The 23545-nt window shown below is 38.7% G+C and overlaps 1 long non-coding RNA gene and 1 other non-coding gene across 2 annotated transcripts; one reads left to right on the top strand and one right to left on the bottom strand.

Moving 5' to 3' along the window:
* The first annotated feature begins 243 nt into the window (after positions 1-243).
* LOC140742165 (U6atac minor spliceosomal RNA) lies at positions 244-369 on the top strand. Its single transcript, XR_012102241.1, has one exon. It is a non-coding gene; the product is annotated as a U6atac minor spliceosomal RNA (small nuclear RNA).
* Positions 370-4333: 3964 nt separating this feature from the next.
* LOC140741851 (uncharacterized) lies at positions 4334-22032 on the bottom strand. The gene is made up of 5 exons (XR_012102143.1): positions 21819-22032; positions 21444-21542; positions 17359-17524; positions 8030-8098; positions 4334-7628 (listed from the first exon to the last, which is right to left on the bottom strand). It is a non-coding gene; the product is annotated as an uncharacterized lncRNA (long non-coding RNA).
* Positions 22033-23545: the final 1513 nt, after the last annotated feature.

Below are 23545 nucleotides of genomic sequence, written 5' to 3'. Positions count from 1 at the left end.
TTGAAAAGCTGAATTTGAAAGAGTAAGAGAAAAAGGATTTTGCCGGTGCATTTTAGGACATCCAAAAACAGCACTGTGCTTTAATGATGCTTCCCTATATACTGCTGGGGGCAGTGAAAGCTTAGGGAAAGATATTCTTCTGTGCCAATGAAGGGACACAGCTGCTCCCATGGTTGAAGATGAGATGTTCACCAACCGATCAACAGTCTGCAATTAGAGATTCAGTTCACAACCCGCACTAATGATTAGTCAGAAAGAAGAGAATGTTAGCATTCACGTTGATGAGGATGGAAGGAGCCCTAGTGTCTTTGCAGATACAAGGGGTTAAGGCATTGCTATCTACTTAGTGGCATCTAACCACGTGACATAGTGATTACTGCATTGCTTTACGGCGCCAACCAGTGATTACCAGTCGAGGTTCAATTCCCGCCACTGCCCATAAGGCGTTTGTACGTACTCCCCGTGACCACGTGGGTTTCCTCCGGCTGCTCGAGTTTCCTCCCACCCTACAAAGATATACGGTTAGGATTAGTGAGTTGTGGGCATGCTATGTTGGCGCAGGATGCGTGGCAACTCTCGCGGTCTGCCCAGCACAATCCTCGCTGCTTTGACTTGATGCAAACGGCACATTTCACTGTGTGCTTTGATGTACATGTAACAAATAAAGCTAATAATAGTAATAGCAATAATATGAATAATAAGCAATGCTGTTTATTCACCCAGATCCTGCTATGTGCATTGGTGCAACTCATTACTTTCTCCCATTATGCTCCCTACACAACTCCTTTCTCCACTTGTCCCCTCCACTGATCTCCCTCCTGGTACTTATCCTTCAAGCAGAATAACTGCTACACCTGCCCTTACACCTCCTCCCTCACTACCATTCAGGGCCCCAAACAGTCCTTCAGGTGAGGCGACACTTCACCTGTGAGTCTGTTGCGGTCATCTACCATCTCCAGTGCTCCCAGTGTGGCCTCCCGTTTATCGGTGTGACCTGACATAGATTGGGAGACCACTTCGCTGAGCCCTTACGCTCTGTCCACCAGAAAAAGGTGGATCTCCTGGTGACGGCCCATTTCAATTCTACTTCCCATTCCCATTCTGACATGTCAGTCCATGACCTCCCCTACTGCCACAATGAGGCCACACTCAGGTTTGAGGAGCAACACTTTATATTCCATCTGGATAGCCTCCAACTTGATGGCATGAACATCGATTTCTCTAATTTCCAGTAAGTGCCCCACTCCCTCTCTCCTTCACCATTCCTCTTTCCCACTCTCACCTTGTCTCCTCACTTTCTCATCATCTCCCTCTGGCGCTCCTCCTACTCCCTTTCTTCCATGGCCTTCTGTCCTCTCCTATCAGGTCCCCCCCCCCCCCCCGCTGCCCTTTATCTCTTTCAGCAATCAACTTCCCAGCTCTTTACCAACCCCCTTCCCCCACTCTCCCAATTTCACCTGTCACCTACCACCTTGTACTTCCTCCCCACCTTCTGACTGTGACCTCCTCTTTCTTTCCAGTCCTGATGAGGGGCCCTGTCCTGAAGTTTAAGCTTTTTCCATAGATGCTACCCGGCCTGCCGAGTTCCTCATTTTGTGGGCGTTGCTTTGGATCTCCAGATCTTCTCATGTTTGTCATTACTTTCCCCTGTTACATCAACTTATTGTGCTATTCCTTGCACCTCTTAACCACCCTCCTCTTCCTATGCACTCTCCCAGCTCCTCAGATGATAATAATAATGCTCTTCCCTCTTATCCTTCAGCAATCTCTTGCTTCTCCCTGATTAGTCACTCTTTTCCATTGCATTGCAGTGCTGTGGCTGCCATGTCATGTAGTAGATAAAACACACACTTTCAGTGAACGCATGCATTGGCAAACAGTTTCTGTGTGTTAAATTCTGTGTGCTGAAGCATCTCTTTCCAAATGGAACAGTATTATCCAGAGGAGAACAGAACATTCCAAAGCAAAGACAATTTATTCCATTATGCCAGGTCTCATCAGTTTATCCCATTGCTCGTTTTGTAACCAGAGCAGATTTTTCACCCTCCCTGTATTTTTGCTGTCAGTCAATCTCATTTCCAACTCCGGCAAATTACAAAAGCTATTCTTTTCTACTTGATATTCTTATCCCAATACCACCCCTTCAGCAGAACACTATATCCTGTAATCTTCAAAGTATTTTGATTGTGCTTAATAAATTATTAAAGTAGGGAGACCAAAATAAATAGTGTGAGTTTCCCCCATGCTACTGGTAGGCCACAACCCAGAAGAGCTACTTATCACACAGGCAGCTTTTGCTCAGTTGGTACCATTCTGCACTTGTGGTTTCAATTCCCACTTCAGAGCTCTGAGCACAAAATTTTTAAGTTGACACTCCACTGCAGGAGAATGCCATTCTATTGAAAGTATCAACTTTCTGAGGCCCTGTGTGCTCTCACAGACTTTCTTAAAACCATAGCAGTATCACATTGAAGAATAGGAAGGTTAACCCCAGCTACATACTAAACCCTCAACCAATCCCTGAACCACAGATTATCTGGTGATTATTATACTGCTGTTTATGAGAGCTTGCTTTGTGTGACTTTAATGTTTCTTACGAGGAATCAGTGGCTATACTTCAGTGTTTTGGAATATCCAAAATGGAAAGTGAAAGACACTATTTAAATGCATCTGTTTCCTGTTCAATATTCAACAACGTTGCTGGTTTTCATAAACCATTTTTAAAGAATATTGTTTTTAAAGAATATTTAAAGAAACACATCTCAAAATTCAGATAGTCTTAAGACCTTTCAAGAACCAAATTCACTTGATGTTCCTTAATGTATTGAACTTTTACTATCTGCCTACACAATATTAGAGTTGTGATTTACATTATTATTAAGATATTAAAGAGATACTTTTGAGGTATAATGAAAATAAATGTTTAGTCTCAATTTGGAGCAATTGGTTTAATCTTCTACCATTAATCAGTTTATTATAAAGGATAAAGTATCTAGGGTGTACAATTAAACACTCCGAAACAAAATGCAACTCTCAATATTAAATTACGCTCTCTGTTGCATTAATTTATTTATTGTCAAGACATACAATAAAATACAAAATTATATTTTGACATACTACTTATCAGTAAGATAAATGTGCATTTGTTCATTGCCTTATCAAATAGGAATAATTTCTTTATTCAAATTATAATCCGATATTCAAAGAGCACTTTAGGCTTGAGGCTTTGTGACTTGCTGACATCTCATTTAAATTTAATTTAATTTTTTCCCTAGGTTATCTGGATGATTCAGGCCTGTGAATGTTATTAAAAATGTCAACTCTATCTGAGTGTCAATAGCAATACAACTATTATAAATTAATGTACTTGAGACATTTTGTGAAGATTGACAATTGGGAGATTATGGGTGTAATGAAATAAATAACAGCTTAAATACATTAAAATCAGATTACTTAATTCCAAAAAATCTTTGTTTTCTGGATTGAATAGCCTATATGGCAGTGCAACAATGAGAACGAACAGAATTTGGTTTGCATGACCTACGTGATCCCAGCAGGATCATATCATTGATCTGATCGCTTTATTGATTGTGCATTCAGTTAGTACCAGACAGACAACAAAGATCCCAGATTTAACACTGGGGTGTGTTCTTAGCCCACTGCTGTACTCCCTCTATACCCATGACTGGTTGCTAGGCATAGCTCAAATACCATCTATAAATTTGCTGATGATACAACCATTGTTGGTAGAATCTCAGATGGAGATGAGAGGGCATACCGGCGTGAGATATACCAACTAGTGGAATGGTGTCCCAGATTTAACAATACTTTGTGGTATCCCATTTCAGCTTGAGCTCTGGAACTGGTTACAGTGCTCCTAGTTTGAGGAAGACAAAATTTGAAAGGAGTTTTAACTCTAAGACAGCACACAAGTGACTAAAGTGCAGTGAGGCTACAGGAAGAAATGTAATGTGAAAACAGGACTGCACTCCAATGTAATATCTCATTAACCCTCCTTGTCACTGCTGATACCTGGATGAGAGTCACTAGGGGAGCTACATATGTTAATATAAGGTGGCCTTCCTGGAAAGGAGAGGAGATTGTTTGGTTACATGATACCTGTAATGCTAATATCACTTTGGAAAAATACTTTTTTTTTGTAAGAGACATCTAAACATTCTGCAATTGATCATCACTTAAGATTTGAAAGATTACCCTGTAATAGTATACATTAAAATCATCAGTAAATTTAGAAATACCACCAACAGGAACACGAGAAAACCATAGATTTTATATTACATGACCCCCCCTCCCCCCCACAGTAGCACTCACATCTACATTGATGAAATGCTTTGAGAGGTCGGTCATGACTAGACTCATCTCCTGCCTCAGCAAAGACCTGGGCCCACTGTAATTTGCCTCTCGCCACAATAGGTTGATGGCAGATGCAATCTCAATGGCCTTTCACACAGCCTTAGACCACCTGGACAATACAAACACCCATGTAAGGATGCTTTTCATCTACTATAGCTCAGTACTTAACACCATCATTCCCACAAACCTCATTGATAAGTTACAGAACCTGGGCCTCTGTACCACCCTCTGCAATTGGACCCTCAGCTTCTTAACCGGAAAATCACAATCTGTGGATTGGTAATAATATCTCCTCCTCACTGACAATCAACATTGGGGTGTGTTCTTAGCCCACTGCTTTACTCCCTCTATACCCATGACTGGTGGCTAGGCATAGCTCAAATACCATCTATAAATTTTCTGATGATACAACCATTGTTGGTAGAATCTCAGATGGAGATGAGAGGGCATACCGGCGTGAGATATACCAACTAGTGGAATGGTGTCACAGCAACAACTTTGCCCTCAATGTCAGTAAGACAAAAGAGCTGATTGTGGACTTCAGGACGGGTAAGCTGAAGGAACACGTACCAATCCTCACAGAGGGATCAGAAGTGGAGAAAGTGAGCAGTTTCATGTTCCTGTGTGTCAGGATCTCTGAGGATATAATCTGGTCCCAACATATTGATGTAGTTGTAAAGAAGACAAGACAGCAACTATACTTCATTAGGAGTTTGAGGAGATTTGGTATGACAACAAACACATTCGAAAACTTCTCTACTATGGAGAGAATCTGATGGGCTGCATCACTGTCTGGTATGGAGGGAGGGGGCTACTGCACAGGACCAAAAGGGGCTGCAGAGGGCTGTAAATTTAGTTGGCTCCATCTTGGGTACTAGATCTTCAAGTTGCAGTGTCTCAGAAAGGCAGCATCCATTATTAAAGATCTCCAGCACCCAGGGCATGCCCTTCTCTCACTGTTACCATCAGGTAGGAGGTACAGAAGCTTGAAGGCACACACTCAGTGATTCAGGAACAGCTTCTTTCCCTCTGCCATCTGATTCCTAAATGGACATTGAACCCATGAACTCTACCTCACTCTTTTCATATGTATTAATTTTAATCTATTTGATATACATATACCGTAATTGATTTACTTATTTATTTTTACTTTTTTTCTTCTATATTATGTATTGCATTGAACTGATGCTGCTAGGTTAACAAATTTCATGACACATGCCAATGATAATAAAACTGATTCTGATTCTGATCTGGCTCTGATTAAGTCACTGTACATTTTCTTTGAAGGTGAAGCTGCACCTTAGCACCAGATTGGTTCGGCAATTTTCAAAGATTAATACTGTTTTTGTATAATGCTGAAATGATGACAAAGTTTTTTTATAACGTTTCTATCTTGATCATGGTATAGTTTATATTAGGAATGCTTGCCCCTTCCTAGGATTCTTTGTTTTGGTGCCTAAATTTAAGAACCATGTAGTATGGATTACTAATCTGGATAATACAGTAAAGGCGAAATATTTGTTTACCAGAAGAACTCATGGAAGAATTTTTATGGTGCAATAGACTCCCTGGAATTAAGAGATATGAACATGTTTCAAATGTGTTTCAGACAGTCCTTGCCTTGCCATTGTTCCTGTCCAATTCTGCTCTCAGTTCCTTACAGTTGCTAGGTTTAGAGATAAAGTGATTATTTTTGTTTCATCTGTGCCTTGGTTATGTCGTAGTGATATCAATAATTTAAATGGTTGGGTTATGCAACGATACAGACAAAGCTTGCATTATGGAATGAATTTTAAACTGTAACAAATCGCTGACTTGTTCCCAGTTCATTATCAATAAAGGGCAGCGCTTGGTCTGAGGCAATACAAATTTACCTGCAACAGTATGAAGACTGGCAACGTATGTGGTCCCCAGCAATCAAAATAAAATAAATGCACTGACTAGGATAAGAAAAGAGTGAAATTTTCAGTTTCTCGTCTCCCTCTGATCTCATCGATAAAATCTCTCAATAGACCTACTCCCTTAATCTGTTGTTGATTGCCATGGCAACATGCTGTCCTATATTTTCTTCTGTTTTATTGCCTTCTCTAAAATCTGACCTTTAACATAACAGGACAGTTTAAAGAGTTGTTTTCTGTTCACATAAAAAACATATGCATTAAACTAAAGATGTATTATTCAAATCTATTCTATTGCAGGTATCCTGACGGTCAGGCTCATCACAAATTCTGTTGCTTGTTTTTAATATGATGCAGATAATCTTGTAGCTCAGTCAAGAAGCTGAAACACAGTTTTATCCTATTTTCATTGCTTTAAATTAACAAGAATATCTGGGCTTTGCCGTTCATTCTACATTATCCGACACAATGCTTGGTGACATTCTTTTCCACCACCTGCAATAAATTCACACACCTTCAATTTTTCAATATTCTTTACATCTTGGTGTTATTGAGATATTTACTATACATCTCCAAACAAAGCATTGAATATAAAATATGAGTTCCCTATGTTGAGTAAGTAGCAATTTTATTATAGATTAATATTTGCACTGGTTTCTTAGTAAGCATTTGCCAAACATTTCCCCAGTTTTCATTGATTTTGATACGGAAAACTATTTATATTTAATCATAGCCTTGATTTCTCTGACAGCTCAGAAGCAGCCACATGCAGGTTAATCTAATGGCTTTGATTACAGCTCTAACCACTGACTAGCAAAATGGGCCTCAACAATGCCATGGATCATTCTCACTAAATTGGTCTGATGCTGGAAATAATTTACAGCTTCATTGCTAAAATTATCTTTGTCTTCACAAAGGAATATTCTCCCTTTATCGTTTCTAATACACAGGACTATGTTATCCTTCCAATATAATATTATAGAAATAATTAGACAGTATAGGCTACTATTACTGAATAACATGGAATTTGAAATCATTGTTTTTCCCCAAAAAATATTATAGATTAATTTTCAGGAACCAAAGATGACAGACAAACTATGTGGAAACAAACTCCACGACTGGACCTTGTAGGTCAGCATACATCTGACCAAAATAACAAATCATACAAGGACTGGCAGCAGAATGTTTTCTATGTGTGTACATCTTTTCTTCAAACCTCAAAAGGGACAACTATGAATGTTTTAGTCAAAGATCATTGACTTGAAACATCTCCACAGAGGCGACTGTCCTGCTGAGTGTTTCCAGCATTTCTCTTTTTACTTGTAGTGTTTATTTTCGCTCTTCAAGTTAAATGTCCTGTTGAGATACAAATAATTAGATGGCTGCATGGAAGACATCTTGTTAATTAAATCATCTTTTAAAGTTTTATGTACTTGAGATCTGACTGGTGGGAATTCAGTGGTCAAGGTCAATGGGAAAATATTGATCTAAGGTTAGTTCACATTAGGGAAATGAAGTTCACCACAGAATCTGATAAAATAGCTTATGAACATAATACCTCTGAAATGCAATTCATTTAACAGTGGAAGAACAAGTTATCTTTAACCTGAATATTTAAAACAAATTTAATATTCCTGCCTGCTTTATGCTGACGTTCTTTTGGAAGTTTACAGTTTAAGTGTAGTAAAGTTTGGCAAAGCTGATTTTATATTAATGCTTATTTAAATATCAGAAATCTTCAGCAACGTAATACTTACGCAAAATGCTGCAGATGCTTAGAATTTGCAACGAAGAAAGAAAATGCTGAAAATACTCAACAGGTTAAGCTGCACAGGTGGAGAGAGAAATAGGGTTAACATTTCAGGTCAATGGCCTATCACAAAAACTAGTAAAAGTTAGAGATCTAAGAGACTGGAAACAAACAATCCAATTCATGCTCCCCAAAATTTCATTGGATTGGTGTTGTACACTAGTGATGGAGAATTCAAAATAGCACTGAGAATTAAAAAGGTAATGAACTGGAAGCTTCTGGCCAAATGAAAGTCTTCAGTAAAGTAATTATCCAATCTGCACTTAGTCTCCCTTAGTGTAGATGAGCAATGAAACAGCATGCTAAATTAGTTAAAATAAAAATAAACTAATTTTGCACTTGAATTGAATGTCTAAGGGCCTGGATAGAAGAAGCTCAAAGGGCAGGTGTTCACCTTGTGGAAAATGGCAAGGGTTTTGTAAGTATAATTGGGAGTGTTTTGAAGGAAACAATCTCTTTGGCATACTGATAGAGGAGGTGTTGGTGTGATAACGTGCTTGGCATGCATGTAGTTGCAAGTGTTAGAAATAACCTAGTGAATGTCAAGGTTGGTGAGAGGGAAGATGATGATAAAGGAAATTTTATTATGGATCTGGGAGGAAGGGCATAGTGGGATAAATGGGAATTACAGATTCAAGAACAGTTTTAACCAAGATGCAGAGAATTCCTTATCAAGGAAAAAGGGAAGCACAGTTCCCACATCATCAGAAGAGAAGCAGGAGAGATAGAGAAAAGGCAAGAGAGAAAATGTTTGGTTGAGATAGCTGAAGGAATTATTTGCCTAAGGTCACTAGAATAGGCAAGTCAAGGAAGGGAAGAAAAGAGTTTGAAGTGAGGGTAAGTTAGAAATCAGAAAGAACAGGTAACAAAATCATCAGTATACAAGGAAAAGAGTAAGGCAATGGCTCGTGTAGGATGAACAAAGACTTTTCCAAATATTACAAAAAAGATAGCTTTGACAGGATCTATATCAGTTGCCTTGACAACTCCTTTTATTTGGAGAAATTTAATTGAGTTAGAGGAGAAGTAACTCAGAGTAAGAGTAAATGTTGTCTACCAGAAGATGGCAGGGGGTGGAGGGGAATTTGTTGATTTGAGAGGAGAGACAAACCCTTAATCTGATATATATGGGATGGAAATGTTGAAGTATTTAATGTATGCATTGTGAGAATCAGTATATATTCAAGAACACCTGTCCTACATGTAATAAAATGTAATAATTCATCACGACTGTCATGGTTTCATTTCAGTTAATTTATGACACACAAAATGATTACCATGTCAGAGAAAGTAGTCTTGAGGCATTCTCAGCAATAGCCCTTTAAGCCTTATGCAAATTAAATCAGAGAGATTTACAACAGCAGGACCCCAGGCAACTCTTCAACCTAGCATATAGATTTTGGGTCACTTTGTCACTGAGTATGCCTCAGTTAGGTTCTGGCCTGGGTAATGATAGACCAGCAGATCAGAAGCAGACAAGGGCATAAAAGGTGAAGTGACTGGGACAGAGAGTTAATCAGGAAAGGGAGTGGAGCAAGGAGATAGGGAAGGACTAAAGAAGTGATAAGAGAGGTTCAGTCAGAATCAGATTTATTATCACCAGCATGTGTGATGTGAAATTTGTTGACTTAGCAGCAGCAGTTCAATGCAATGCATAATATAGAAGGCAAAATAAATAAATAAAATAACAAATAAATAAGTAAAACAATTACAGTACAGTATATGTATATTGAATAGATTAAAAATTGTGCAAAAAACAGAAATAATATATATATATATATTAAGTGAGGTAGTGTCCAAGGGTTCAATGTCCATTTAGGAATCGGATGGCAGAGGGGAAGAAGCTGTTTTTCTTGGGGAAACTGAAAGGACTGAAGGACCAAATGTTGTACACCCCAGGGTTCTGAAAGAGTTGCTGAAGAGATCATGGAGGCATAAATAACGATCTTTCAGGAATCATTGGATGGTTCCGAGAGACGAGAATCCTGCAAGTGTCACTCTGCTCTTCAAGAAGGAAGAGCGGCAAAAGAATGGAAATGATAGGTCAGATAGTCTATCCTCAGTGTTCGGGAAAACGTTGGAGTTTGTTAATAAGGATGAGGTCTCAGGGTAATGGAAGTTACATGATAAAGTCACGCTTAACAAATCTGTTGAAATTCTTTGAAAAAATAACAAGCAGAATAGACAACGGAAAATCAGCTGATGCTGTGTACTTGGATTTTCAGAAGGCCTTTGACAAGGTGTTTCTCATGAGAATGCTTAGCTAGAGTCCATGGTATTACAGGAAAGATTCTAGTGGCTGATTGGCAGGAGGCAGAGAGTGGGAATAAAGGGAGCCTTTATTCTGACCAGTAGTGTTCCACAGGAGTCTATGTTGGGGCCAATTCTTTTTACGTTATATGTTAGTGATTTGGATGATGGAATTGATGGATTTGTTGCAAAGTTTGCAAATGATATGAAGATAGGTGGAGGGGCAGGTAGTTTTGAGGAAGTAGAGATGCTACAGATGGATTTAGAGAGATTAGGAGAATAGGCAAAGAAATGGCAGATGGAATACAATGTTGGAAAGTGTATGGTCATGTACTTTGGTAGAAGAAATGAAAGGATTGACTATTTTCTGAATGGAAAGAAAATACAAAAGTGAGATGCAAAGGGACTTGGGCATTCTTCTGCAGGATTCCCTAAAGGTTAAAACACAGGTTGAGTCTGTGGTGAGGAAGGCAAATGCAATGTTAGTATTCATTTCATGTGGACTACAACATGAAAGGAAGGATGTAATGTTGAAACTTTATAAAGTGCTGGTGAGAACTTACTTGGAGTATTGTGAGCAGTTTTGGGCCCCGTATCTTAGAAAGGATGTGCTGAAACTGGAGAGGATTCAAAGGAGGCTCATGAAAATGATTCAAGGATTGAATGGCTTGTCATATGAAGATCCCTTTGAAACCTATCAAATGATGAAATGCTCTGATGGAGTGGATGTGAAGAGGATGCTTCCTATAGTGGGAGAGTCTAAGACCAGAGGACACAGCCTTAGAATGGAGATGAGCCACAGAGTGGAGAATCTGTGGAATTCTTTGCCACTGGCAGCTGTGAAGGCCAAGTCTTTATGTATATGTAAGGCAGTTGATTGATTTTTGATTGGTCAGGACATGTAGGAATGCAGGGAGAAGGAAGGATATTGGAGCTGAGAGGAAAATTGGATGAGCCATGATGAAATAGTGGAACAGACATGACGGGCCAAATGGCCTAATTCTGCTCCTATATCTTGCGGTTTTATAACGGCTGAAGTAATCAAGATTGGGAAAGACATTTGGGAGGGAATAAAGCAATTGGAACAAAGGGAGGCAAATAACAAGGTGATCATGTGAGAGATGAAAGTGGTTGAGAAACAGAAAAGTAATCAAGACAAAGGTGATGAAGATCAGGGAAGGAAGTTGTTTGGGAGGTCATGTGGTGATTCTAGGTGGACGTAATCAGATTGGAGCAGTGAAGTGGAGATGATTGGGAGACTATTAGAATGATATATGTTTTGAATTCACCTTTGAAACCCTTCTGTTTCATATGCAAGCCCTGACAATTCCCTAACCAAACGAAATTAAAAGGCTAACACTTTGAGACCTGATGTCAAAACCTCTGATTTCATCATGTGACGCCTATCATAGAATACTTGGTCATCCATGTCTAAAATGTTAGGTTCTTTATTTCTATACACCTGCCCATGTTGCCAAAATATTCTTAGATATTTTCATCCCATAAGAAAAAAATGTGTATCATTCAGAATCTAAGTTTCAATTTTATTTTAAAAAAATTATAGGACAATCTGCAGAAAATTATTGAAGGTATGATATAAACATATGCCATAGTAAAAGAATAAAGCTGCAGCTCTTCAGGCATGATGCCACCTGAAGACAAATAAAATGGTGTTACTTCATGCATTGCTTTTAAAAGAAATTGGCTCCCTCTTTTGCAAAACAACTCAAAATGATATGACAAATACAGTGCAGTGGTCAGAAGAGGCCCAAGCATTTACGTCACAGCGAGAGGTGTCTGCATTCTTCAGTGAGTCACAAATTTATTTTTGACATGATAGAAATTGAATAAAATCTAGTCTGCTCCTAGCAATTGTTATGTCTGCTTAAATGTCATTTAAGCTTTCACGGCTCTTGATGTCACAGTAGCCACCTAGGTAATTTTTCATGAATAATATTTAATACGCTGGTGTACATTTTCAGCTTTCACCTTCATGAATTAAATGGCTGCATTAAACCTTAAGCTATATCAATTTTATTAATCTTATTTAAGGCAAATATCACCACCAAGGAATTAAGAGCAAAATTATCCCCAAGTACTTTGAAAACAAAAGGTGGCAGCTTCCAGTTACGTTCTGCTGGAGTAACTGAGACTATAATGACAGTAAAGCATATGTGACTTTGTGCCGTTTTGTTACCTGACTCTAAAGCACTAGTTTTCATTCAGACAGGACCCAAGTAGGTGGGGCCATGATAGATGGCATATCAGAGTTAAGACCAGAAATCCTTTGGAGATAAGTTGTGTGGTTCCCATAAATGAGTGTGGGGATCATGATACAAAAGGAGCTTTCATTGTGCTCTGATGCAGGCAACTCGCCAACCTATTGCTGCCCATTTATTTTTTAAACATTTTTAAATTTAGAGATACAGCATGGTAACAGACCCTCCCTGCCCAGCGAGTTCACGCTGCCCCAACAACACCAACGTGACCAATGAACCTACTAACTCTAATGTCTTTGTAATGTAGGAGGAAACCAGAACACATGGAGGAAACCAACGGAGAGACTGTTAAAGCTACGTACAAATGGCAATGGGAAATGAACCTGTAATAGAATTACTCTACCCGCTATTCTACCCCAAACTTATTGATGCCAACATATTAACAGGGAGCCCACTTCATGTGTGGCCAGCACCATTTAAAACTTGGCTCCTCTGCTTAAGCTTGTCTACATCGGTTCAAGGGGAAGTGCGTCGTGTGCGGATTACAAAGCTATGAGAGGTTATAGGACCCATTCAGGTTGTGGAGACGGCATCAATGACCCAAAGTAATAAAGAAATGTGTCCCAACATTTTCTGATCCAGCACTGGGGCTTTGGTGCAAGAGGTGGAGAAAACAGAGACAGGCCTGTTAGCAGGAAGACCGAAGGACAAACTGTAAGAGCATAATTAGGCCATTCGGCCCCTCGCATTTGCTTTGCCATTCCATCATGGCTGATTTATTATCCCTCTCAACACCATTCTCTTGCCTTCTCCCCATAATCTTTAACACCCTGAATAATCAATAACCTATCAACCTCCACTTTTAATATATTCAATGACATGGCCTCCACATTTGTCTGTGGCAATGAATTCCACAGATTTTCTACCCTCTGGCTAAAGCAACTCAACAAATCACCATTCTAAGTCTCTATTCTTCACATCCCTCTATTCTAAGGTTGTGTCCTCTAGTCTTAGAGTCACCCACGATAGGAAACATCCTCTCCACATCCACTCTATCTAGGCCTTTCAATATTCTATATGTTTCAATGAGATACCCTCATTCTTCTAAACTCCAGCGAATATAGGCCCAGAGGCATCAAGCGCTCTCCACACATTAACCCTTTTGTTCCGAGATTATTGTCGAGAATCTCCTCTAGATGCTCTCCAATGCCAACACAGCTTAGGTAAGGGGCCCACGCTGCAAGTGCAGTCTGAACAATGCCTTATAAAAACCCAGTATTGCATCCAGGCGAACTGCAAAGGTGATGGGTATAGAAAGCAGAGAGAATCAAACCTAGGGGTCATTCACTGAAGGCACATGAGATTCTAAACATTAAAGATCTCATTCAAAAGGTTAGTGTCAGTGAATAACTTTTCTAGCTCCTATCCTCCAATTTACTAGTCTTCCACCCCATTCAGCTACAACAAACTGTCACTCAGCTGCCAATCAGAATGTGTGCAACAGTGCATCCTTACACACTGAGTACGAATCCACAGTCCTAACTCTTCAATCAATGTCAACGACATGCTTCCCTTACTCTTGCAGAACAATGTTTCAAACAATCAGTGTGGAGAGAGCCTGGCAGCAGAACGTTACCCATATGGAGGAGACAGTCCTTGCCAATGTTGGAGCAGCCATTGTTGAAGTCATGGACAGCAGTAAAACTGAAACAATAGGGGACCGTAATGTACGTACTAATGTATAACTATGGTTGACACAGCTTAAAGGAGGAATCACAAAGAGAAAGGGAAGAGCTGCTCTGGCATTTGCAGTAAATTGTGTATATAACAATGCACGTGTGTGTCATTTACACTGCAGATCTAATCTGTCTCTGTTTCTCTCCTACTTTTCAGTACAATTTAAGCATTTTTGACTATTTGAAAAGATACAGACAACCTCAGATTGTGGTGAAGAGAGGGAGCATATTAAGAAGTGCAATCCCTCACCTTGTGCAGATTGTACGTTCGAGGAGCTTTGGGGAAAAAGGGAACAATAAGCAGCACAAAAGTACAGAAAGTCAAAAGTTTGTCAATAGCGCAACTATTGATGGCAGAATTTCAGATGGGGACAAGGAGGCATACAAGAGCAAGATAGATCAGCTGGTTGAGTGGTGTAGCAACAACAACCATGGACTCAATGTCAGTAAGGCCAAGGAATTGATTGTGGACTGAAGGAAGGGAAAATCGAGGGCACACACACCAGTCCTCATTGAAAGATCAGAAGTGGAATGGTTGAACAATTTCAAATTCCGGGGTGTCAACCTCTCTGAAGATCTATTCTGGGCCCAACATATTGATGCAACTACAAAGAAGACATGACAGTGGCTACATTTCATTAGGAATTTGAGAACTCATGGAATGTCACCGAAGTCTAGCGAATTTCTACAGATGTACTGTGGAGAGCATTCTAACTGGTTGCATCACCATCTGGTATGGAGGGACCACTGCACAGGATCGAACAAAGCTGTAGGAAGTTGTAAACACAGCCAGCTCCGTCATGGGCACTAGCCTTCCCAGCATTGAGGAAATCTTCAAAAGGCGATACCTCAAAAAGGCAGCATCCATCACCTCTTCTCATTGCTACCATCAAGGCATACCTAAAGACATACATTTAACATCTCAAGAACAGGTTCTTTTCCTCAGTCATCAGATTTTGCAATTAACAATAACATCATGAGCACTAACTCTATCTTTTGCACTACTTATATTTTTATGTATACTTTTTGTAATTTACAGTTTTTCATTACTATGTATTGCCGCAAGCCAACAAGTTTTATGACAGGCTACCTTATGAAATTGAGACATAAATGCTGGAGATACTTAGCAACTCAGACTGCATGTGTGGAAGAAAAAAGTGTGGTAAATGTGTAATGGTTTGTGAAATTAATACATTTGAAAGGAATGCCATAGATACACATTATTTGAAGTTATTGATCTAAGTGTTGAGTCTAGAAGGCTCTAATTGTGGAAGATGAATCTCCATCTTAAGTTAAACATTTTTACCAAGTGTAGAGGCCAAGGGCTGAAGTCAATTTGGGAGTGAGACAGAATTCTAACAACTGGTGACTGGACGCTCAAGATCAGATTTGTTAATCGAATGGATCTGATTTTGGTCTCTGTAATCTGGAGAATATAACATCAAAAGTAGCCAATGTAGTACAGTAAATTCAAAGAAATACAAGTAAATATTGCTTCATGTGCGAAGGCTTCTTGGGACCTCAGATGGTAGGAAGAAAATCAAATGGCAGCTGTGCTATTGTCTGGATAGAAGGTAACTCAAACTCAAAGGAGTGCAATCTTGGAGGAGCAGTAGTTTCCAGCAGTAATTTCTGGATTTCTGTGTTTCATTACCCATGTGGTTATACCAGAAGTTGCTGTCATTTTCACAGTGTAGAGATGACATATGCTGGAAGTTACACTGTTATTACAGTTGCAAACTTTGCCTCATTATCTTTCTAATCTGGTTCGTCTCACCATTGCACTCCATGTTCTACACTTCTGTGACTATCACACTACATTCTGATCCTGACCCAGAACTGAACTCATTGTCCTGGTTAGCAAGTTCAGCTCTCTCTCACAATTGATTCGCTATTTGCTCTTTGCTTGCTTATTCCAGATTCAGATGGCTTAAATAGCTTTAGATATTTATCTCTGCTTTTTCTTTCCGCTTCACTCTATGGAAGCCCTCTCATGTTTCCTTGTCGCCTTCCTTTTGTTGAATACTTCACACAAGTATTTTTGTATGTGGCAATTGAACTTCTCCACTAATTTCTAACATTATTATCCAAGAAGGGAAATAAAATTATGTAATCTTTAGGTCAGCTGTGATGTAACTGTAAATGTGCTCATTGATCTGCAAGAAAAGTTATTTCTAGAAACAACCTCTATCAGTCATTGTGATGTATATCATTACACTTAGATAGATGTTAGTCAGAGATGTGATTAATTTCACATGTCATCCATTTAGTTCTTTGTTCTGCTTGAGAGGTTCAGCTTTTGATCATGGCTACAGGGACAGTACAGCTCCCTACTTTCAGTACCTCTTTAATTACAGGTTTTCAGATAAATGCATGACTGTTCCGTGAATCATTTTCTTTATTATCACTCGAGCAGCACCTAGCATTTACAAGATGCTGCAAAGATAGCTCTTATGTGTACCAGCCACCTTTTGCAGCTATTCACAATAAGATCATCCTTTATGCTCTGTGGCCAATTCCCTATAGGAAGATGCGTTTGTATGTCACCCTCACAATCAAAAACAAATGGAGACTTCCATTTGATTAATCCTGGCTTAAATTTGGATTCAGATTATAGAGGCAAAAGGTTCTAATCCCATGGTATTATCCTTCTAAGTAAAACAATGCTTACAGCTACCAGAGTTAACATCAGTGGATGTCATACAACTGCAGAAGCTTTTTATGAGTTGTTGGATAATCCGTATTTTATGAAAGAACTGATGCCATACTGTGATCTTTTTACCATTTTCTTTAGTTTGGGAGCATTTTACTCTGTGGTAATTATAAGCAGTGACTATCAGAAAGATAATTCTTTCATATTCCAGTAAACAAAGGTCATGAGACTACTGGCAGAAAGTTTCAGAATTATTTTTATCAGAAGTTCATAAACTATAAGTAATGAAAATGAAGAATAATGTATGAATGTAAACAAGGAATGAATGAAGAAAATAATATAATTCTAATATTGCTACATTTTTAGACAGCTTAAGTATAACATTGGCTACTTAACTTGCACGACTGTGGATGCCTACCAGGTAACCACTTGGGTATCTACCACAATGGACTGTCATATAAAGTGCAAGTTCTTCATCTTGGAAGTCACTTGCACTCCCACTGTCAGCATTTTGGGCCTTCCTCTTGGCCATTTCAGTGAGATCCGGCTGCTTCCAGGATTTCTGTGTCTCTTGTTGCTGTGTCCTTTGAAAATAATCACAATAAATAGGGGAAAATTACTCTTCCACAGTTCTATCTGTCTTGACTGCAACTCAGCCACAGTTTTAAAGCTCATCCCATACTAGGCAGGGCCTTAATATCCATACTTCAAAATTGTCCATAAATGCTTTCAGCATTTTGTAAGTTTGTGTTTTATAAGTACAATAGTTAATTTCCTATAAATTTTATTTTATACCCATGTTTTATTATAAAGATAAAAGTATAGTACTGATGGAAAAGTTCTCCACAGGTTACAGCAAAGTTCCATCTCTGTGAACTGTTCATAACAAGTCTGCAAGTTCAAAATGTGGCTGTAAACCAAGCTGCAACACAGCATGTGATGCCTGCAGCCACACACCAACTGGTAACTGCATTCCTTCATTCTCCCAAATGCTCGCTCCTATGTCTGGGCAGTGCATAACTCGGGCATTCGCAACCTGTATTTAAAATGAATATGAAACCTTGAAAAAAAGAGGTTAATGCACGTTTGGAAATTCTTGGGTTTTATGGATATTGGCAAGGACTGAATATAAGTGATGGAGGATGATTGGAGGAGAGGGAAACTAAAACTGAAGAGTTCTACTACCTTTTGCAAACTGAATTCCCCTTCAGTAGCCTACCCCTAATGTTAAGGTCAAAGGCCATTATTTCTCAATTTACTAGCAATTTAAATGATTTTGTCTCTTCCTTAACAAATCTTTCACTCATTTTAAGCACCTTAACTCTAAGTCTTCTATATATTAAGTGAATACAAGTTAAACTAATGCAATTTGGTCTCAAAATGTAATTACATAGCACCACTTTCATTCTTCTGATTTGTCTGCACTGCACTTCCTCCAAACCCATTATATCCTCCTGACAGAGGTTAATAAAAACTTCTACAATTCTAGCATGATTTCAATCACATTGTAATCCAGTCCACCTAAGTTACTGTTAATGTTCCTTTTGCTTTTCTAATATTTTTAACTATTTCCATTCTTCTCATTGTTTCCTAAATCACTCCATTCATCCTCACATTTTAATTGCTCCCCTCATAGCAAATATAACTGGACAACAAATTTTTTCAAAAGAGTTGCTTCCTCAGAATCTTTTTTGTTTATGATAGACCACGTGAAGTCGAACATAAATATAATCTCAGACTACTTGTCTAGGAATTTGGAGAAACAAGAAATTAACTTTTATTGAGTATAATGCATTTAATTCCATAATGGTGCTAACGGTTTGCAGTAGTTTAATGAAACTAAAAGTGTTTTGTTGATGATTTTCTTTTGTACTCAGTGTCTGAGACTTCTTGCTCAGTGTCCAATAATATTCAGCCAGCATTGATGGATTCCAGTTGCTCTGATACCATTTCTCCATGACAGCAATATCCTGGTGAAACCTTTCACCATGTTCAAAACTGACAGCGCCATGATTTGCAGGGAAGAAGTCAAAATTGGAATGCAGAAGATGAATCTTTAGTGACAGGTTGCACTTCATAGTTTTGTATGCTTGAAGCATGTTGTCAACCAGCTGCATGTAGTTTGGTGCTCTGTAGTTGCCAAGAAAATTTTCAACAATGTACTTGAATGCCTTCCAAGTGATTTTCTCTGGTCCCACTAGAAGTTTTTTGAATTGCCCGTCATTGATGGCCTATTTAATTTGCGGACCAAGCAAAATACCTTCTTTAATCTTAGCATCAATTATTCTGGCAACCATCTGTCTCAAATATCGAAATCCTTCATGTAAATTTATACATTTTCCAAAACCTGCCCTGCCATGCAGCATCTGCCCTGCCTAAGCATGCTCAGGCAAGCCTGGACAATATAGAAAACTTCTCAGCCTACATTGTTGTCAGCATTTTAATTGACTTTAATTATGAATTGAAATAACAAACATAGGAAAATTCATTAAAATGGTGCATTATGGGGAAATTTTATGGTGGTTGTCATGATCAACAGTCCAAAATCCATAAGACACACCCAAAAGTATTTAGGAAGCAAAAGCTTTGTTGTCCAGTGTCCAGTTGTCCAGAATCGATTCTGAGCTCTTTCTGTTTGAGATAGCCTCACATTTATCTGCATTGACATCCACTTGCCAGAACTTTGCTGCTGCCAAGTTGTACTTAAAATATCGTACAAAACAATAGTGTGATCAGCAAGCCTGGATATATGGTTCACCATGCTTTTATCCACCATTGATAAAGGTAATGATCTTAGTCCCAGGTATTGATTCCAAGGAGTTGCTAATCCTGCTCAATAGAATACATCCCCATTATCCTTATACTTTGTCTCCTCACTCCTTGTTAATTCTCTACCCACATCTTCGGGTTGCTTCCATTTCTGTGTACTTTCATTTTGCTCACAATTTCTACTGAGGATGACTATTAATTTCTAAAATTATTCAATAAGCTTCCTCAAAACAGATTATTAGCATATAATAGTATTCATGGACACTGAAAACCACATGTATAATTGCAAAGAACTTCAATGAAGTTCCTCACACATGCTTAAATTTTTACAAATACATGACACTCCACTGATATTTGTCAAGTGCATCTGTCCCAGATGACAGATTTTAGTAACTCCCCCACAATTGCGAGTAATAAATCTACAATTTCTGGATTTTCTCTTCCCTAGCCTTTTTAAGATATGAGGAGTCCATTGATAACTTTCCAATCAAAGTGGACAACACACAACTCAAGATCACGAATAAGTTATGTCCAATTTTTTCCACTTGTATTTTCTTTGACAGAGTCAGCCGTTGGATATTGTTCAGTTTTCTGCCCTAGAATTCCAGCCCAGCATGTGCAAATATTGGGTTAAATCCTCAAAAGGAAATTTTAAATAGCATGTGCACAAGAATCCATTATGCAATGTCCTATATTGTCATTGGTCAAAGAACAGCTATGGCAGGTAGTTTGGTATATCAATTGGTTCTGTTTGGTCAGTGTATTTGAAAGTGAATAACACGTTTAAAGATTTCATTTGTAAAGCTAACATAAGGTTTGATTTCACCACAGATATTGTGCCTTGATTCTCCTGTGTCCCTTTATGTTATTTTGAATTTAGTGGTTATCATTCTCCTGAAGCAATCTTATGTGAATGTCACTGTGACATTTACCGTATGGTCAGACTGCTTCCATCTATATAAGGGGAAGCTGATTAATTGTTTGGCTGAAATGTAAACTGCTGACCTCATGTTTGTCCTCGTAGAAGGAAATCTGATGGATGCAGATCACTTCCTGCAGACACTCGGATAACTGCCACTGACTGGGGGAGCATGGATGGTGGTCGCCCTGAAAAGTGCAGTAAAGTTCTGCCTTAGTATCTCCTTTGGAAATGACATGTTCCTCAGACTGCGATCCAGTCATCTCAGCTGTAACAGCTGTCTTGGAAAGCAACTGATTCTGCACTGATGATATCACTTGGCTTTGTCCTTACTCCCTTCCCCTGGAACATATACGTACACTGAGATTCCTGTGAACATCCCATGCTAAACCCAGAAAGGAAAGAATAAACAACGAACCAGGAAAGTAAATCCAAATACTTCAGAATCTTCATTCCCTTTTATCCATTCCAAGAAATAACATGCTTTCCACAGGGGCCTTAGAATTCCCTAAGTCAAAGTCAACCATGGTTCCCATACTGGAGTATGATGGCATTTATCCACCACTGGAATTTGTACTTCTGTTGATGTCAGGTGTGTCATGTAATGATTACTGCAGCAAAATTTTGGGTCAATCTGTGGGAAAGATAAGTCTATAAGACCACAGAATTTTGGTACTCCAAGCTACCAAGAAAATAAGTAAATTCTGAATTTAGCTTGGGAAGTCAGCTTAAGCTTTGTTGCTTTATATGTAACTTTCTCCTGAAACTTCACTGTCACCATGACGTGAACCTGTTAAATCAAGCTGGATACTTACCCTTTAGATGAGGAGCTAATACCTGTGCTTGGGCTTGGGGTGGTAAAAATCCCTCCTCAGGAGTACTGTCCTCTGAGGTGTTTCCCTTGCCCATTGTTTCTGAAAAGGGAAGAAAGAGAAATGAGGCACGAGTTAGTCAAGGGTCATTAACCCCTGAAAGAAAACTATTGGAGCTGCTGTGAATTAAAAGCAGAATATGTGTTTGTGTGTGTGTGTGTTTGGAATGAGTATAAAAGGTATTATAATTGGGGCTGCTATTTGGTTGAGGAAATGATGCATTCAGGAAGTTGTTCAGATCACTGACAGGATGGAGTTAGATCTATTAACAAAAGATAATGAGAGAGAAAAGGATATAAAAATCACAAGTTTGCTAACCTGAATCCCTGCTTATACATTGCATCACCACAAGCAGCGACACTTCCTTTGAAGGATACGTTCATGCTTTACAAAGGCCTGGTGTGGAAAGTGGGTGGGTTGCCTGCCTAGCATGATCACACTGGCAGTTTGCCAATCAAATATTCACACAAGAATAATGAAACACAGACCAGCATTCCATTGAAGCCACAAAAAAAAGGAAATTTAATTTATATTACAGTTAATCAAATAAAAGACTCTTTCGAATCAACACCCAGTGAAAGAAAGAGCAGGATTTTTTTTCATGGCTAGAAGATGTGCCAAAGTCCAATTCAGCCAATTAGTTACTTATGAAAAGCAAGGTCCAACAAATACCAGATGACAGAATTGATTTTTGGCGGTGATGATCAAGAGGAGAATGCTCGCCAAAATCTTGGCACGCTTCATCCTTCCTCTTCAAGCTCTGTCAAGGATCTTTAATGTGCACTAGAAAGATGAGGCCTTAGTTTAATTTTTCAGCTGGGAGATGGACAAAGTTAAGTAAATTTTATTGGCCACAGTGGTAAATATGTAGCTACTATATAGATCAAATAAAGTAGACAGATAAAATATAATGCCCATGCCTAATGGAAAGGTAAAATCTGTAACAAAAATATATTTTTTGTTGCATAGTTTCACAATAAATTGCAACAATTTGAAGATTGTTTTAATCTGTTCATTTTTAATAGATAGTGCTGTTCATTATTAACTTGGAGAAACTAACATGGAAAAATAAAATTGATTTTGGGCTGCCTGCCTCACCCTTGGCGAACTTTGTAAAGAAACCAGCAGTAGGAAAGGGGACTAGCCGTGGACAGTGAGGGGATAAGGGGCCGATTTATTAAATTGAGGGGTTATGTAAAAGGGTAAGCCTTTCTTTTCTTTATCAGAAACCATGACTGGAATTTTCTTCTTGGATAGGAGCATTATTCAATCCATCACACCTGACTTCACTTGTAATCAAAGAGTAATAATAGGTGGGATGGCTATTTCATCACGACCTGATTTTGTCTCTTGTTGAAGTTTCCGGATGACAAGCTAAACAACCACTCAGAGAGCAACAAAATGCTACCTTTAAACCAATCATGTCTTCATCTAATTGCAAGCCTTTCGCTATTCACATGTTAGGTTTTCCAGCAATATTTGAGAAGTTAAATTCTAAGCTAATTTTTATTACATATCGTTGCCTGAAAGTGGTATATAATTGTGCCATTTGTCATGCTCAACCGTTCTGATCACTGCAGATTCTACATTAAGTTTCATATGACTACAGCACCACCTTATGACTATTTGAGAGACAGCTGAAAAGAGATTACTGCAATTACTAGAAAGGAATGGGAGCTTGAATTACCTTAAGTGTCTTAGGTTTCTCTATTAAAATGATTTGTATACATAGCTGACCGTTTTTGTTTTCAATTTCTCTTTTTTAATTAATGCAGTTATGTCCAGTATAAACCTTTTGAGAATACATATATGGTGCAGACTGAACGTATGGGTTCAGAAACTGAAATGAAGACGCATCTTGATGAGTAGGGTCCGGACCAAATACACTTTATTCCAACACATTACTTGCAATAAAGACAGGTAAAGCTGGAAACACAACTTGAATGATGGTGCATTCCCAGTCTTTTCTGTTTCAGCACTGAATAATAAGAAACAGAAATTTGGGGAACAGATAAAGCCATTTGGCCCATCATTTTCTTACAGTA

The sequence above is a fragment of the Hemitrygon akajei genome, chromosome 19, assembly GCF_048418815.1.
Source record: "Hemitrygon akajei chromosome 19, sHemAka1.3, whole genome shotgun sequence".
Lineage (NCBI taxonomy): Eukaryota > Metazoa > Chordata > Chondrichthyes > Myliobatiformes > Dasyatidae > Hemitrygon > Hemitrygon akajei.
The sequence above is the reverse complement of the archived record's forward strand: the minus strand, read 5'-3'. Positions and strand labels throughout refer to the sequence as shown.